The following is a 15,141-nucleotide window of genomic DNA, read 5'->3' as shown; positions in this document are numbered from 1 at the left end:
ACAACAGACGTAGGTGTTCTAGTTTGAACCTGAAAGAAACAACCTCTGAATCAGTCAAAGGTATTGAACCTTCAGAGTCTGAAACTTTGCCTTCTGATAGAACCTCCATACCCTCCAACTCAGCTCCCTGAGAGGGTACCTCCGAGACTGCCACCATAGTATCAGAAACCTCATTTACTACATGGTTGCCCTTCCTCTTACCCTTGCCTTGTAGCACAAGGAAAGCAGACAACGCATCAGAAATTGTGGAAGACATAACTGTAGCTATGTCTTTTAAAGTAATTCCAGCAATCACTGGAGTAGAAGTACAGGGCACTGCTTGTGCGGGCGTTAAATCTTGGGACGCTTGGGAAAAAAGCTGCGGCATACTCTGAATCTCAGCATTAGACTCCTGAGAATCATCCGCCGTAGAAATATTTTGCTCATGAAAAATCTTTTCTCTATACTTTAAAGCCCTCTCAATGCATGATGGACAAAAAGGGATTGGTGGTTCCACATTGGCATCCAAGCACATGGAACAAAAAACATTTTGTACAGCTCCTGTGTCCATGTTGAAGCACAGAAGGATATCAAAAAATAATTAAACCATAACTGGCCCTTTAAATTTTAGAGATAAACATTTTGACAGCAGGTAGAAAAAAATAGTGCCCCAAAAACCAACCAAATATAAATAGAACAATTTAGTTTAAATAATTTTGAATGACAGAAAAAATGATACTGTGACTTTAAAATTTAAAAGTAAATTATTTTCCTTGCAGAAAATTAATGTCCTATTTTACAGCAAGTAGCCGTAATTATAATAACCCTCAGACACCACTATGCCTCAGCAGCTCTGCTGAGGCGCCTACCTGCCGCCCGGATCCACCACTCTGATCTCCAAACAGTCCGATGACAAGGGCTTGAAAACACTATGCAACCGCTTGCTCTCAGACACAAGACTATGCGGTGCTAGTGCGAGTCCCAGCCGTCTGTGTAAAAAGCACCATATACCCGGAAAAATAGCTCCTGATAAACCAGAAACTGAAACTGTGCAGATATTATGAAAAGCGCACAAAGACATAGCCCCGCCCATCGTGGGCGTCAGTAAAAGTACACAACCCGACCGGCATCACTCAGAACAATAATAAACTATGTTAAAGAAAAAACCTAGCTTAACTCCCAGCCCCAGTGCCTGTACATTAAGCTGTCCACACAACCCTCTATACTTAGAAAGCATAATGTCCCAATCACAATCAGCCCCATAATGCTGAGCCTTATGTTTTACTTAAAATAAAATAAAGTGCTCACTCTCCTCTGAGTTTTTGATCCTTCCCAGAATAAAAAGTTAGCACTTACCTTAATTCTGTCCGACAGCAGGACAGTCCAGCAGGTGTAAGAGGTCCTCTCCCTCCCATAGCCCTGTGGAAAGTGATAGAGCCTGAGTTAGACTTGCTTAGGCCATCAGAATAAGGGCAGTAGAAATGTATGGGAGGCGCAGTGAGAATTATGTCCCACCAGTTCCCATTGCTTTAAAGCCACCAAGAGCTCTACTGAAGAGACTGATATGGACTATGGCTACACCCTAGACAAAGCAGCACACTCTGGCACTACTTTAAAAACAAAAAACTCTTGATTAAAGAATCTATTTCTAACACCTCACTTTACCTCTTCCTATCACTAATGCAGGCAAAGAGAATGACTGAAGTGGGAGGGAAGGGAGGAGCTATATATAGCAGCTCTGTTGTGGTGCTCTTTGCCTCCTCTTGCTGACCAGGAGGTGAAATCCCACAAGTAAGGATGGAATCCGTGGACTCATCGTGTCTTTAAAAAGAAATGCTTCCTGAGCAGAGGTTTAGCCATACATATTTCACTAGAGATCACCTCTTCAGGAGAGGTTAAGCCATACATACTTCACTAGAGAACACCTCCTGAGCAGAGATTTAGTGTACATACTTCACTATAGATCATCTATTGAGCAGAGGTTCAGTTGTACATACTTTACTACAGATCACCTCCTCAGCAGAGGTTCAGCCATACATACTTCTCTAAAGTTCATCTTCTGAAGCAGTTGCTCAGTCACACATACTTCTCTAGAGAACATCTCCTGAGCATAGGTTAACCCATGCATACTTTAGTAGAGAACACCTAAGCAGAGGTTCAGTCATACATACTTCACTACAGATCATCTCCTGAGCAGAGGTTCAGTCATGCAAACTTCACTAGAGAGCATCTGAGTAGAGGTACAGTCGTACATACTTCACTAGAAAATGATTCCTGAGCAGAGGTTCATTCATACATCCTTCACTAAAAAAAACACTTCCTGAGCAGAGGTTTAGTCATACATACTTCACTAGAGATCACCTCTTCAGGAGAGGTTAAGCCATGCATACTTCACTAGATAACATCTCCTGAGCAGAGGTTAAGTAATGTATACTTCACTAGAGAATATCTCTTAAACAGAGGTTTAATCATGCATACTTTACTAGAGAACACCTCCTGAACAGAGGTTCACTCATACATACTTCACTAGAAAACATCTCCTAAACAGAGGATTACTCATGCATACTTTACTAGAGAACATCTTCTGAGCAGAGGTTCAGACATACATACTTCTCTAGAGAACACCTATTGAGCAGAGGTTTAGTTGTACATACTTCACTATAGGTCATCTCTTAAGCAGAGGTTCAGTTGTACATACTTTACTACAGATCACCTCCTCAGCAGAGGTTAAGTCATACATACTTCTCTAAAGAACATCTACTGAGCAGTGGTAAAGTCATGCATATGTCACTAGTGAACATCTCCTGAGCAGAGGTTCAGTCATGCATATGTCACTAGTGAACATCTCCTGAGCAGTGGTTCAGTCATGCATACGTCACTAGTGAACATCTCCTGAGCAGTGGTTCAGTCATGCATATGTCACTAGTGAACATCTCCTGAGCAGAGGTTCAGTCATGCATATGTCACTAAAGAACATCTCCTGAGCAGTGGTTCAGTCATGCATATGTCACTAGTGAACATCTCCTGAGCAGTGGTTCAGTCATGCATATGTTACTAGAGATCATCTCCTGAGCAGAGGTTCAGTCATGCATATGTCACTAGTGAACATCTCCAGAGCAGATATTCAGTCATGCATATGTCCCTAGTGAACATCTCCTGAGCAGTTGTTCAGTCATGCATACGTCACTAGAGAACATCTACTTAGCAGTGGTTCAGTCATGCATACGTCACTAGTGAACATCTCCTGAGCAGAGGTTCAGCCATGCATATTTCACTTGTGAACATCTCCAGAGCAGTGGTTCAGTCATGCATATGTCACTAGGGAGCAACATCTGAGCAGCATACATCCCTAATGAAAATCTCCTGATCAGTGGTTCAGCCATGCATACGTCACTAGAGATCATCTCCTGATTAGTGGTTCAGTCATGCATACGTCACTAGAGAACATCTTCCGAGCAGTGGTTCAGTCATGCATACGTCACTAGAGAACATCACCTGAGCAGTGGTTCCATTAATGCATATGTCACAAGAGAACATCTCCGGAGCAGAGGTTTAGTCATGCATGCTTCATTAGTGAACATCTCCTGATCAGTGGTTCAGTCATCCATATGTCACTAGTGAACATCTCCTGAGCAGTGGTTCAGTCATGCATACGTCACTAGAGGACAACTCCTGATCAGTGGTTCAGTCATGCATACGTCCCAAGAAAACATCTCCTGAGCAGTGGTTCAGTCATGCATACGTCCCAAGAGAACATCTCCTGAGCAGTGGTTCAGTCATGCATACGTCCCAAGAGAACATCTCCTGAGCAGAGGTTCAGTCATATATACTTCACTAGTGAACATCTCCTGATCAGTGGTTCAGTCATGCATACTTCACTAGAGAACAGCATATCTGCAATTTCCTTGCTACCCCTCATTGGTTAATATGTGAAGAGAAGGGCCAGTAGACAACCTCATAGGGATCCAGTATATAAGAAAACAAACAACATAACAAAAAGATTTACATCCTTGTGCAAAATGTCTAATTTATAGAGATCTAATTGAGGAACAATAGCATAAACAATGTCAGCTCAGTTAATCTCTGGCATTAACATCTGTTGACTAAAGTTTGTGCTGGCCAGCTGGCTCCGCAACAGTACATTTTTCCTTTCATCAAAAGAAAGACAAGCACACTAAGATTTAGATAAATAATCATTTTTTAAGTAATTCACTTATTAACTTGCTTATCAATTTCCTTTAGAAGCTAAATCTACATTATCCTATTAAATCCTCATACACATTTTTTCAACCCAACAGATGTAGTAATTAAAATTAACTGAGTAAATACAATAACCATATATAGCATTACTAATAAGAAACGTGTAGCTATATTATTTATAGCGTCATACAAAACTGTTTTTAATTTTCATCTCAAAAAGTGTTTAAAAATGTGTCATAGCGGCAATTACTATCAGCAGTATGATTTGTGCACATGCAAGTCCTGCTATTTCCAATGTAGGCAAACACAAAATGTATGCTTTCCTGATAAATTATTTTCTTTCCTGGCATGTAGAGTCCACAATTACATTCAATTACTAGTGAAAATTCAACTCCTGGCCACCAGGAGGAGGCAAAGAACACCCCAGCAAAGCTTAAATATCCCTCCCACTTCCCATACTCCCCAGTCATTCAGCCGAGGGAATAAGTTAAGAGAAAGAGGAACACCAGGGGTATAGAGGTGCCTGAAGTTTAGAAAACAAAAATAAAAAGCTGCCTTAAATTAAGACAAGGGCAGGTCGTGGACTCTCCATGCCAGGAGAGAAAATAATTTATCAGGTAAGCATATTTTTTGGGTAGCACTTGCACCCCTGGGTAGCACTTGCTGATTGGTGGCTACATTTTGACACCAATCAGAAAGTGCTACCCAGGTTCTGAACCAAAAATGGGCCAGCTCCTATGCTTACATTCTTGCTTTTTCAAATAAAGATACAGCGAGAACGAATACATATTGATAATAGGAGTAAATTAGAAAGTTGCTTAAAATTGCATGCTCTATCTGAATCATAAAAGTTTATTATTTACTAGACTATCCCTTTAACTAGTAATCCCAGCGCACATTAGCGAGCGCTGGTATTTCAAAGTGGAGCGCTAATATAACTTTCTTGAAAGCGATATTTAGTGCTCCAATTGTAATCAGGCCCTTAGTGTATAAAAATTCGAAGAAAGCAAATAAGAAAATAATAAGCATAAATATCAAGATACATGGACATCACTAATAGGCAAACAGATCTAGGCCCTGATTTTGCTTTACTTTACTCTAAGGGACGTTCTTTGCACTTCTGTATGTGAAGGAAAGACAAACCCAGTGCAGTATAGCATTGCATGACATGACAGTTCTGCTAGATTTACACTTTGTGCTTTCTATTTTATATTAATTTAAATTTAAGATTACATTTTATTACATTTAAACTTTTCACTTTCTATTTTGAATTTTATTTTGTGCACAACAGTGTATTAAGCATTGTGATTTTACAAATTCTCATTATGCCTTCACAGTTTCTGTGTAACTTTAACAAATTATGCTCATACTTTGTATATTTATGTACAGTATATATTTTATTTGCATGCCTTTTATTTCAATTAAAACTAAAAAACTGTCAGCTTTAGCTTCCTAGAGAGCACCACTACTTTTTATGGGACAGATAATCAAACATTCTCTAATTTACAGTCAGATTGTAGTGCTGGATTCATGGAGGAAGAACCTCCTGAATTTTCTAAGCAAACGGGAGGAACCTGGAAATCCCATAGAGTTGAGCGATGCCTTCCATAGGGCAAGATTACAAGTTGTGCGGCAAATCAGTTGCAAAAATATTGCGCTTGTTATGGCTTTTTCGCATTTGGGGTTGCATAGTTATTACAAGTTGCAAAAAGGGAAATTTATTCTTACCTGATAAATTTCTTTCTTTTACGATACGATGAGTCCATGGATTTCATCCTTACTTGTGGGATATCGCCTCCTAGTCAGCAGGAGGTGGCAAAGAGCTCCACAGCAGAGCTGCATAAATAGCTCCTTCCCTCCCAACCCAGTCATTCGACCGAAGTTAGGAAGAGAAAGGAAAAGCTAAGGAGCAGAGGTGACTGAAGTTTAACAAAAAGAAAGACCTGTCTCATAACAACAGGGAGGGCCGTGGGCTCATCGTATCGTAAAAGAAACAAATTAATCAGGTAAGAATAAATTTCCCTTTTCTTTTACAAGATACGATGAGTCCACAGATTTCATCCTTACTTGTGGGATACAATACCAAAGCAATAGGACACGGATGAAACGGGAGGGACAAGACAGGGAACCTAAACGGAAGGCACCGCTACTCGAAGAACCTTCCTCCCGAAAACAGCCTTGGATGAGGCAAAAGTAGCATATTTGTAAAATTTTGAAAAAGTGTGAAGAGAAGACCAAGCTGCGACTTTGCAAATCTGTTCCACAGAAGCATCATGTTTAAATGCCCATGAGGAAGCCACAGCCCTAGTGGAATGAGCCTTAATACGTTCAGGAGGCTGCTGTCCAGCAGTTTCATATGCAACATGAATGATACTCTTCAGCCAAAAAGAAAGAGAGGTAGCCGTAGCTTTCTGACCCCTACGCTTCCCAGAAAAACAAACAAACAGGGAAGAAGATTGACGAAACTCCATAGTCGCCTGTAAGTAAAACTTCAAGGCGCGAACCACGTCCAAATCATGTAACAGTCGCTCCTTCTTAGAAGAAGGGTTAGGACACAAGGAAGGAAAAACAATTTCCTAATTAATATTTTTATTTGAAACAAACTTAGGAAGAAAACCAGGTTTGGTATGCAACACTACCTTATCTGCATGAAAAATAAGATAAGGAGAATCACATTGTAATGCCGAAAGCTCAGAAACTCTGCGAGCAGAAAAAATGGCAACCAAAAATAAAACTTTCCAAGACAATAACTTAATATCTATGGAATGCATAGGTTCAAACGGAACCCCTTGAAGAACATTAAGAACTAAATTCAGACTCCAAGGAGGAGCAATTGGTCTAAACACAGGCCTGATTCTAGTTAGAGCATGACAAAAGGATTGAACATCTGGAACATCTGCCAGACGCTTGTGAAGCAAAATAGACAAAGCAGAAATATGTCCCTTTAAGGAACTTGCTAACAACCCTTTCTCCAATCCTTCTTGGAGAAAATATAAAATCCTAGGAATCCTAACCCTACTCCACGAGTAGCCCTTGGATTCGCACCAATAAATATATTTAGGCCATATCTTATGGTAAATTTTTCTAGTAACAGGCTTGCTTGCCTGAATCAAGGTATCAATGACTGAATCAGAAAACACTCGCTTAGATAAAATCAAGCGTTCAATCTCCAAGCAGTCAGCTGCAGAGAAATTAGATTTGGATGATGGAAGGGTCCCTGAATGAGAAGGACCTGCCTCAATGGAAGCTTCCACGGTGGCAGAGATGACATGTCCACCAGATTGCCATACCACGTCCTGTGAGGCCATGCAGGAGCAATGAGGATCACCGAAGCCCTCTCCTGTTTGACTCAAGCAATCACCTGGGGAAGGGGAGCAAACGGCGGGAACACATAAGCTAGGTTGAAAGACCAAGGCACTGCCAAGGCATCTATCAATTCGGCCTGAGGATCCCTGGACCTGGATCCGTATCTCGGAAGCTTGGCATTCTGACGAGACGCCATAAGATCCGCCCCATCTGAGAATCAGGTTGGCAAAGACCTCCGAATGGAGTTCCCATTCCCCCGGATGAAACGTCTGTCTGCTCAAAAAATCTGCCTCCCAGTTGTCCACTCCTGGGATGTAGATTGCCGACAGCTAACAAGAGTGAGCTTCCCACTGAATTATCTTGGATACTTCTGTCATCGCTAAGGAACTCCTTGTTCCTCCCTGATGATTGATGTAAGCCACAGTCGTGATGTTGTCCGACTGGAATCTGACCGAAGCCAACTGAGGCCAAGCCTGAAGAGCATTGAAAATTGCTCTCAACTCCAGAATATTGATGGGAAGTAGAGACTCCGAACGAGTCCACACACGCTGAGCCTTCAGGGAATTCCAGACTGCACCCCATCCTATTAGGCTGGCGTCCGTTGTCACTATCACCCATGAGGGTTTGCGGAAGCACGTCCCTTGGGACAGATGATCCGGCGACAACCACCAAAGAAGAGAGTCCCTTGTCTCCTGATCTAGAACTATTTGAGGAGACAAATTTGCATAATCTCCATTCCATTGTATGAGCATGCTCAGTTGTAGAGGTCTGAGATGAAAACGAGCAAACGGAATGATGTCCATTGCTGCCACCATTAACCCAATTGCCTCCATGCACTGAGCCACTGATGGCCGAGGATTGGACTGAAGGGATCGTCATGTATTCAGAATCTTTAACTTTCTGACTTCCGTCAAAAAGATTTTCATGGATAGAGAGTCGATTAGAGTTCCCAAGAAATGAACCCTTGTCTGTGAAATTAGTGAACTCTTTTCTAGATTCACCTTCCACCCGTGAGTCCTTAGAAAGGACAGAACAATGTCGGTATGAGTCTTTGTCAGCTGATAAGACGATGCCTGGATCAGAATGTCGTCCAGATAAGGCGCCACTGCAATGCCCCGCGGCCTGAGAACTGCTAGCAGAGACCCCAGAACCTTTGTGAAAATTCTGGGTGCTGTGGCCAGACCAAAAGGAAGGGCCACAAACTGAAAATGTTTGTCCAGAAAGGCAAACCTCAGGAACTTGTGATGATCTCTGTGGATAGGAATATGAAGATATGCATCGTTTAAATCCACGGTAGTCAAAAATTGACCCTCCTGGATCAATGGAATAATTGTCCGAATAGTCTCCATCTTGAAGGATGGAACTCTGAGAAACTTGTTTAGACTTTTGAGATCTAAAATGGGTCGGAACGTTCCCTCTTTTTTGGGAACTACAAAGAGATTTGAGTAAAACCCCTGCCCCTGTTCCTGTATTGGAATGGGGCAAATGACTCCCATGGAGGAGAGGTATTTTACACAGCGTAAGAACGCCTCTCTTTTTATCTGGTCTACAGACAATCGTGAAAGAAGAAACTTTCCTCTGGGGAAGGAATTTTTGAACTCCAACTGATACCCTTGAGACACAATTTCTAGTGTCCAGGGATCCTGAACGTCTCTTATCCAAGCCTGGACAAAGAGAGAAAGTCTGCCTCCTACTAGATCCGGTCCTGGATCGGGGGCCGCCCCTTTATGCTGTCTTGGTAGCAGCAGCAGGCTTATTGGGTTGTTTACCCCTGTTCCAAGTCTGGTTGGGTCTCCAGGTGGACTTGGCTTGAGAAAAATTCCCTTCCTGTTTAGCGGAAGAGGAAGAGGGGATACCCTTGAAATTTTGAAAGGAACAAAAATTACTCTGTCGTCCCCTTTGCTTAGATGTTTTATCTTGAGGGAGGAGGTGACCCTTACCTCCCGTAATGTCAGAAGTGATCTCCTTCAAGTCAGGCCCGAACAGGGTCTTTCCCTTGAAAGGAATAGCCAAGAGCTTAGATTTCGAGGACATATCTGCAGACCAAGACTTTAACCATAAGGCTCTTCGTGCTAAGATGGAGAATCCTGAATTCTTAGCCGCCAATTTGGTTATCTGAAAGGAGGCATCCGTAATAAAAGAATTAGCCAGCTTAAGGGCCTTCATTCTATCCTGTATTTCCTCTAAAGAAGTCTCAGTCCTAAGAGACTCTTCTAGAGCATCAAACCAAAAGGCAGCCGCAGTTGTGACTGTTACAATGCAGGCCATAGGTTGCAATAAAAACCCCTGGTGAACATATAGTTTTTTGAGAAGACCCTCCAACTTCTTATCCATGGGGTCTTTGAAAGCACAAATGTCCTTGATAGGGATAGTCGTACGCTTAGCCAGTGTAGATATAGCTCCCTCCACCTTAGGGATCGCCTGCCAAGAATCCCGCACAGTGTCAGCTATAGGGTACATTTTCTTTAACATAGGAGAAGGGGAGAACAGGATACCCGGTCTTTCCCATTCCCTAGCAATAATTTCCGAAATCATTTTAGGAACCGGAAAAACATCAGAATAAGAAGGGACCTCCAAGTATCTGTCCATCTTACTCAATTTCTCTGGAGGGACCACAATAGAGTCACAGTCATCCAGAGTCACCAGAACCTCCCATAGTAACAGACGGAGGTGTTCAAGCTTAAACCTGAAAGACATCACTTCCGAATCTTTCTGGGGCAATGCACTTCCGGAATCAGACAGTTCCCCCTCAGACAGAGCCTCCATACCCCCCAATTCAGAGCCCTGGGGTACATCGGAGATTGCCATCAAGGTATCAGAAGTCGCAGGGACCACCTGGGCCTCTTTCCTACTGCGTTTACCTTGCAAAGCTGGTAACTTAGATAAAACTTCTGAGAGTGGATCACATAACTGCAGCCATATCCTGCAAAGTGAATGAAGCAGATGCAGTTGAAGAACATGGCGTCGCTTGAGCGGGCGTTATATAGAACATGTACTTTGTTTAGTGTCATCCATGATAACATAAGCAAAGGCAATCTTGGTCAAAATACTGATAATAAAAATAATTTGGTGTACTGTGTCTTTAAGAAAAAACCTTCTGATTAAAGAATATATAAATATGCAGAGATAAAAACTGTTTATATTTATACCCTGCCGGTGAGCCTTATAAAAATCTCACCAGTATTCCAGAGAAAAAATAAAACAGTCACCCTACCGCAGAACTGCTGCAGCTCCTACCTGTCCTACACGTGACCAATCTGAACTCCTCTAGAGTGGCGACCCCAAGATCGCTTGTAAGATAGTACCACAAGCATGCTTAGGAGCCGTGAGAAGACGCTTGCAACCAGAACTCAGTCGAGTAAGATACTGCGCGACTAAGCGCGCAAATTCTAAGCCCCGCCCCTCAGGGGTCGAAACATGCCACACAAAACCCCGGGAAAAATAAAGTACATTACCGCCATGTACCGGAGGTTAGAAACACTACCCCACTCCAGCACTACCCCAGCGTCAGCCAGCCTATGATTATAATAAAGATAATAGAGTCAAGCCCGTTTTAACATAGGTACATACCCACATAATGTCCCAGCGCTTCTAGGCTAAGTTTTACATGCCAGAGTGTCTGGATACTAAGCAGTATGTCGGTTCTCATTCTTCTTATTGCTAATAAGAACCTTCATACTGTCCAAAAAAGCCCTTAGGCTACCAATAACAAAGATAGAGTACAGTCAGTTCTGAGATATGCTGCAGAGCCCCAGAGTAAAAGACTGGGCTTACCTCCATGCTAAGGAACAGCATGATATTCTCACAGTGTCAAGAGGTCCACACTTCCTCCTGAGGTCCTGTGAAGGCTGAAGGGTCTTAGTTAACATTCTCTAAGACCATACACAGAAGAGCAGCACAAGTATGGGAGGCGCAGTGAAGCTAAAACTCCACTAGTTCCCACAGCCAAAAAGGCTATCACTCCAGAGGCTGCCCTATAGAAAAATAGTACACTTTAAAAATAAAAAAAAACTCTTGATTGAAGAATCCAAACTAACACCTCACTTTACCTTTTCCTATCACTAACGCAGGCAAAGAGAATGACTGGGTTGGGAGGGAAGGGCGGAGCTATTTATGCAGCTCTGCTGTAGAACTCTTTGCCTCCTCCTGCTGACCAGGAGGCGATATCCCACAAGGATGAAATCCGTGGACTCATCGTATCTTGTAAAATAAATAATTATTTTGCGCATGCGTTAAGCCAACTAATGCAACACACAAAATCAATTGTGTTGACTAATTCCCTATAGAAGTCAAAGGAGAAAACAAATATAAATAAAAAACAACACAAAACCCCAATATGTTGCACAAATCCCATGACATATTCTCCTCTAAAAGGGTACATGAAATTGTGAATATCTCATATTGCGACAGAATATGTTTTTCTATATATTTGATGATATTTGGACTGAAATATCTATTTATTGCAAGATATGCATATGAATATATATATATATATATATATATATATATATATATATATATATATATATTGGGATCTATATGCATATATCACATTGATAATACATTTAAGATAATGTTTAATGTGCATAAGATTGTGTATGTAAAATATTTTCATTATCTCCATAGTTAAACATTTCTCTATGTATGTGTATGTATGTCAATGTAAAATCCTTGCATCATCTATTTTTCTCTAACACCTGAGATCTCATATCTTTGAGCCCTTATAACTTTTATGTGAAGTATTTTTTTTAAATCATTTTTATTAGACAGTGTTAATTTGAGTGTAACCATATTTGTAATGTATTTTTGAAGTGTTTAGTGAAACTTTTATATTACGCAAAACTGTTAACTAAAGATCTTCGAGCACGAAAAGGATTGTTGCTTAAAAGGCGAATGCGCGTGCACAATCATGATTTTTCAAGACTTGTAATACCTGCACAAAGAAAATTGATTATGAAAAGACTGCATTGCGTGCAGAAAACAAAAAATGCACTACTTGTAATCTTGCCCATAGAAAGTAATGAAGCTCTCTGGGATACAATATTTCACATGGGAGAGAGAAGGTAACTGGAGAACCCCTGGGGCTGATATAAAGGCTCTGCTGCCATCAATTAAAAATTAAACTGATGTTTTTACTACAATTAAACTTGTTTTTTTCTATACTTTAATATAGATATTACTTTTCTGTTAGTTAAAATAAGTATATTGTGAATGTTTTGCAAACTTCACCTGCATACAGCTGGTGAGACAAATCAGTGAGACCAGTTTGTTTAGAAAATGTCACAAGCCATGTGAGAGAGCATCAGACATACCCTGGGAACTGCCCTGTTCAGCCCATGGAACTGCCCTCTCTCTCCCACTTTCTGAAGCTGACATTTTTAATTTGCAATGCAGCAAGGTTGTTGCACAATGCAATTTGTAAAAGCTACACAGAAATATACAAAGTATGAATTTGTTAAAGTGACACAGAAACTTTCAAAACATAATCCGAATATGTAAAATCACTGCTAAAGCTAAATCTAAATGTATTAAAATATAAATAAGAAAGTGCAAAGCTTAAAGGGACATTAAACACTAAATACATGCTAGATGATGCATTCAAAGAACATATTAGTCTGAGAATAACATGTAGATGTATTTTTTAAAGTTTCATTAGCTGTTTAAATATTGACAAAATTAGTGTAAAGTTTTGGGGGTAGATTTAACAAGCAGCAGATGCTGCTTTCTACCTTTGAAGTTTAGGTCCACCTAAAATATAAATTAAGAAGCAGAGGTCATAAGATCGGGATGATTGACACCCCCTGCTAGCCACTGATTGGCCGCAAATGTGCAGGGGGCAGCATTGCACAAGCATTTCACAAGAAATCATGTCCGCCCATCATTTGTTAAATCTATCCCTTAGTGTTTATAAAACAATGGGAGCATATTGTAACTTAGGTTACCTTCTCTGCTGTGGCGAATTAGGGATAGTTATAAATAGGTCACTAGAGTGTGCAGCCAATGGCTATGTGGAATATAATAGTGATCTACACTTCCATTTTCTAACAGGAACTAAAAGCTCACAATTTCAGAATTGAATTACAGGAAAAGGGGACAGAATAAATAATAAAAGCATACACACACAATTTATCATTTTATATTACCATCTCAAAGTAATAATACTACTAAAATACAAAGCACAAAGTGTAAGTGTAACAAAACTCTCATCATACAGTGCTGTATTGTGCTGGGCCTGTCTCTCCTTCATATATAGAAATCAGAGAGATCTTGCAGTGCTGGCGAGTTCTGCCTTTTTTCTTTTGAATATTCAGTGCGTTCAATACCCTGTGAATCCTAAACTACTATTTCTCTCCAAGCTGGAGAACCTTTGAATATCCGGGCCCTAATCTTTGAACCTATAGTCTTCAATTCACATTTCCTCTCACAGATACATTAGGATATATAAATCAGGCAATAGATACACACAGAAGAGAGAAACAAACAAAATTACAAGATAGGCATTTGTATAGACTAGTATAAATAAAACACAGTTTATGCTTGCTTGATAAATTCATTCATTTCATGATGGTAAGAGTCCACCACCTGAATGAAAGAAATATGTGCTCTTTACATCCATTTGACAATATAAATTAACACAACCGTATTAGAGTTTCACCTATAGAAACCTACTTGTAGAACCTATTATGGGAAGTAACCTGAACTGTACGAATTACATTGATAAATTGTAAGCCAAAAAATAATGAGTTAAATACATATATATATATATAGTTTCTGTATACGAGATACTAATGGCTTGGTTGCATACAAAGATAATATTACGTTTAGAGAAGTGACACTATCAGCATCATAATGTAATACTTACAATAAAACCATTATAAGAGCTAGAGATACTTTAAAGTGCAATGATTAAGGGGTAAACTTCTCCCGTGGATATGTAGACTATTCCCCCAGTGTAATATAAGAGTAGCAACATTTAGCTGAGTAAATAAATGTGTGTGTGTATTTATGTATATCTAAATATTACAAAGCTGAAGAGGAGAAATACACGTCGTTGATCCAGATTACATCATGAGGAGGGGCGGACTATTTGGGACTCTTAATAAAAAAACAACATTGCTGGGCTAAATAAATGCTAGCACCGGACTTTGTTCCTTTAGCACAATTAATACGCTGAATTGGGTGAATTCAGTCTAGTGATTTAAGTGTGATTGTGTATGTCATTGTTTTACAAGTGGAACCCCATGTTTTAGACTTGTCTTAGAGCTTTTGCAGCTCTGCCATATGTGAGTATGCTTGTCGCATAATCTCGTGTTATAACAATATAGTTCTATGGAACACATTTTTTATTTAAGACACCCTTCCTGACTTATACAGAGGAGGACTTAACTCTTTCATCTGTCAGAGAATACAGTAGTAGTGCGTTGGTTTGAACATAGTGGTGCACAGTGGATATTATTTTATTTGTTTGTTATTATTAGCACTGTTTGGTAAAGAAATAGCACCACCAAAATATAGAGTAACTTTTGTGATTGTAAGCAGCAATGTTCTATCTTTTTTATAAGACAACAAGGCAGCATTGTAAATACACCACCACTTTCCCTGCCACCATCAGCCACACCAAAATAATTGGTGATTTCAGATTCATTCTAAGCCTCA

The 15,141-nt window shown here is 40.3% G+C and overlaps 1 protein-coding gene across 1 annotated transcript in view; it reads right to left on the bottom strand.

Annotated features, from left to right (window-relative positions):
* Window positions 1–15,141, bottom strand: part of KIF6 (kinesin family member 6) — an 872,665-nt gene that overhangs the window by 117,044 nt on the left and 740,480 nt on the right. The gene's annotated exons all lie outside the window — the stretch shown is intronic.

The sequence above is a fragment of the Bombina bombina genome, chromosome 4 (genome assembly GCF_027579735.1).
Source record: "Bombina bombina isolate aBomBom1 chromosome 4, aBomBom1.pri, whole genome shotgun sequence".
Classification (NCBI taxonomy): Eukaryota; Metazoa; Chordata; class Amphibia; order Anura; family Bombinatoridae; genus Bombina; species Bombina bombina.
Note: the sequence above shows the minus strand (reverse complement) of the source record. Positions and strands in the feature narration are given on the sequence as shown.